The sequence below is a fragment of the Plecotus auritus genome, assembly GCF_963455305.1.
Source record: "Plecotus auritus genome assembly, chromosome: 5".
Taxonomy (NCBI): Eukaryota; Metazoa; Chordata; class Mammalia; order Chiroptera; family Vespertilionidae; genus Plecotus; species Plecotus auritus.
Window position 1 is genome coordinate 102,386,185 of NC_137776.1, and position 3,674 is coordinate 102,389,858.

Consider the following 3,674-nt stretch of genomic DNA (forward strand, 5'->3'; position numbering starts at 1 on the left):
TGTGAATTTGGATATTCCTGGTAAAATGCAATTATTCATATGAAGTGCTCTTTATTTATAGTAATGCTTTTTGCCTTCAAGTCTCCTGTGTTATCATATACTTTTTATTTGGTTTATATTCGCTTAATATATTTTTTTCCGTTCTTTCACTTTTGATATCTTTCTACCCTTAGGTTTTCGGTAGCTTTCAGTTTTTATATTAGTTATGAGTAAAATGAGTTAATTTTTGGTTCAACATTTTTCACCATTCAGTTGTTCCAACACTCTTTATTATATAATGCATATTTTCCCACTGATCTAAGGAGATACTTTTGTTTTACCAAATTTCCATATGTATTTGAGTCTATTACTGGACTTCGTTTTCTGTTCTATCAGTTTATCTATTCACAGGACATTATCCAAGTTTTTTAATTATTGTAGCTTTATAACACAACTAGAGGCCTGATGCATGAAGATTCGTGCAAGAATGGGCCTTCCTTACCCTGGCTGCCAGCACTGCCTTCGCTCTGTAGCCGCCTTTTCTCTCTGGCCTGGAGCCGCCTTTCTGCCTTGCCACGCTGCCCAGTTGCCCGGAGTGGCTGGGGCAGTGCAGAACACCTGCATCATCGCCATGACAATGATGCAAGTGTCCCGCCCCACCCCTGGCTGCTCGGCGCCTGCAAATTAACCCGCCGTCGTTGTTGGGTTAATTTGCATACTCACTCCTGATTGGCTGGTGGGCATCAAAAGGTATGGTCAATTTGCATCTTACTCTTTTATTAGTGTAGATACATTATTCTATCTGTTTGGGTAGCTTTTATTCATTCATTTTTTTCAGAATTTTATTTAAAAAATATTTTTATTAATTTCAGAGAGGAAAGAGAGAGAGACAGAGAAACATCAATGATGAGAGAGAATCATCGATCAGCTGTCTCCTGCATGCTCCCCACTAGGGAGATCAAGCCTGCAATCAGGACATGTGACCTGACCAGGAATCAAACTGTAACCTCCTTATTAATGGGTCAACCACTGAGCCATGCTGGCCAGGCCAGAATTTTCTTTTACGTTTTTCATTTGAACATGTGAACTTAAATGAGCTTGTTTTGGTCTTAAAAATCTTGCTGATATTTTAATCAAATCATAATAAATTTATAATCAACATTAGGAGATTGACATCATTATGGTTTGTTGTTGTTTTTTACTCAAGAATACGATGTTACTGTCCAGTTGTTCTAGTGTCAGTTATTGGGTAGCATTTAAAAATTGTATTTATACAGATTGTGCACATTTTTGTTAAGATCATTCCTAGGCATCTTATGTTTTGTTGCCATTGTACATTTTCTTTGATTATATATTTCATGTACTGTTTTAAAGGATATGTATTTATATGCACGTTATCTCTCTCTCTCTCTGAAATAAATTAAAAAATGTGAAATGAGTAAGATTATTGATTGTTAGCAAAAAAAATCAATATGAACTTTTGTTTCTTCATCATATAAGCAAGTATTCAGACATTTTGGGAGTACATGTCTATCACCATTTCCTGAACAAAGATTTTAAAAAATATATGGTAATACTGATTTTCAGAGAGGGAGGAAGGGAAAGGGAGAGAGAGACTGAAACATTGATGAGATAGAGATATCACTTCAATCGGCAGCCTCCTGCATGCCTTCTTCTGGGGACTGAACCCACAACCCTGGCATGTGCCCTGACCAGGAATCGAACCAGCAGCCTCTTGGTGCCTGAGAGAATACTCAATCCACTGAGCCACACCAGCCAGGCTGAACTGAGATTTAACAATTAAGCTGAAGTAACTTATTCTCAACTGAATGATTATGTCAATGAATGCGGAACAACCTACTAATTTATCTTGTGGATGTAAAATTTTATTTAAAGTTTCAAAGGTGGGAGCGCAGCATTGGAATTGTAAGGATATAGGCTGCTTGAGGAAGGGGACAGGCAGACCGCCTGGGACAGCGCCGGAATTGGTCATGCTGAGTAGAGGTAGGAAAGAGGTGGCCAGCCAGTTCATTTGGCTGCAGCTGGCCACTTGGTAACATGCGCTTTCATTCCCCTCTGAGAGCCGTCCCATTTTATCCAGTTTGGTCAACATGGATTTCAGGGAAATTCTCATGATAGCTTCTAAAGGACAAGGAGCCAACAGCATACCGAAAAGGTATAGTTTCGCAGTGGGTCCACCCAAAAAAGACCCCAAAGTTAAGGGTGTCCAATCAGCAGCATACAATCTTTTCTCAGAAGAAAAGTGGAGGAGCTCGGACAAACAGCCTTAGAGGGGAAAAAAAAAAAAAGGAGATAAGAAGAACTAGTGAAAAAGTGAATTGAGCTAAAACATGCGAAGAAAGCAAGAGCTATAGCCAAGAGGACAAAGGACAATTTCCATGGTTAAATGGGATTCCTGTTGAGGAAAAGTTAAAGAAAAGACAGGCAATGGAAAGCCACTAGTCAGGGAACAGACCAAGAGTATGAAATGGAAGAATTCTTAGAATACAATCAAGCAGCATCAGAGCAAGAACCTCCTCCCAAAGTTGAAAGTAAACCAAAGGTCCCCCTTAAAAGTGCCCCACCATCATGAACATCACTGACCTACTCATCACTGACCTACTCAGGCTGGCTGTGAAAAAGCAGTATGATGTGAGAGTCCATGTCCCACTTGGTTCTGGGTTTGGGATCTGCAGAAGGGCTGTGGGCAAATGATGAGACAAGACAAGAAATAATAATTTGGAAATAATGGGGGCCAGTCGGAGAGTCCAATGCAAGGGCAAGGACTTCACTGGTGCCCAGGCCCTGACAGCCTTTTATTCAATTTTAGATACACATATTGCCCTTAGGCAGGCAACTCTGGTAACAGACAGACTATCTTAAAGGTCAGTAAATATTAGTAGGAAATTGCTTGAGCCAGCATTGTCTCAACTAAACAATCAGTGCATAGCTTTGGCCCATGCCAGAGCTCAAGGGTCACGAGCCTTCTGCATTCCTTGTTTACACTTTTCTGAGAGGGAAGGCAATGGGTAGCTTCCAACATCTCCCCCTTCTCTTTTTCTTAATAAATGTTGAAAAGTGAATGCCACCTGAAGGGCTCAAGTCCTTTTAAGACTCTTCATTCCACATCTGCAGACTAGAAATAAACATAAGAATAAAAATGAGACAAGCAATAGTGGTTATGCTGAGAGGCAGATGTAAGGAGATCCAGTGGAAGAGATTAAATTCGTTCATGTCTCTTTAAAATTTCTGCCAGGCATCTAAGGAATTATTTTATAAGTTTGCCTGGGATAATTGTACAATATGCTGTTGTAATTCTAAAATATCAAGGGTTGTGTTATCTTTACCCCAAGCACCAAGGTGATTTTTTATTGATTCCCAATAGGGAATGGGGGGGGCGGGGTGTGTAACACAAATCTGGGAAAAATTATAATGACACTACAATGATATTCTTTGCTCTAAGCTGTGGATTTTATCACCCATCCACAAGACTGTAGACTTTAATGGTGATAATTCTATCTCAAACTGGCTATCAATTCTTTTTTGTATAGACCGGTTGTACAAACTGAGAAGTTTGAACATTTTGTACCATGGATGAAGCAGCAATGCCCACAGAAGTAAGTAATGTTACGAGGGCAAAGAGTCCTGCAATTAACATTCCAGGAAATCTTTTTCGTCCTTTTAAGATTTTTACC

At 39.6% G+C, this 3,674-nt stretch overlaps 1 pseudogene across 1 annotated transcript; it reads left to right on the forward strand.

The window, feature by feature from the left end:
• The first annotated feature begins 2,090 nt into the window (after positions 1-2,090).
• Positions 2,091-2,694, forward strand: LOC308248273 (protein SPT2 homolog; annotated as a pseudogene). Its single transcript has one exon. The product of its transcript is annotated as a protein SPT2 homolog (transcript).
• Positions 2,695-3,674: the final 980 nt, after the last annotated feature.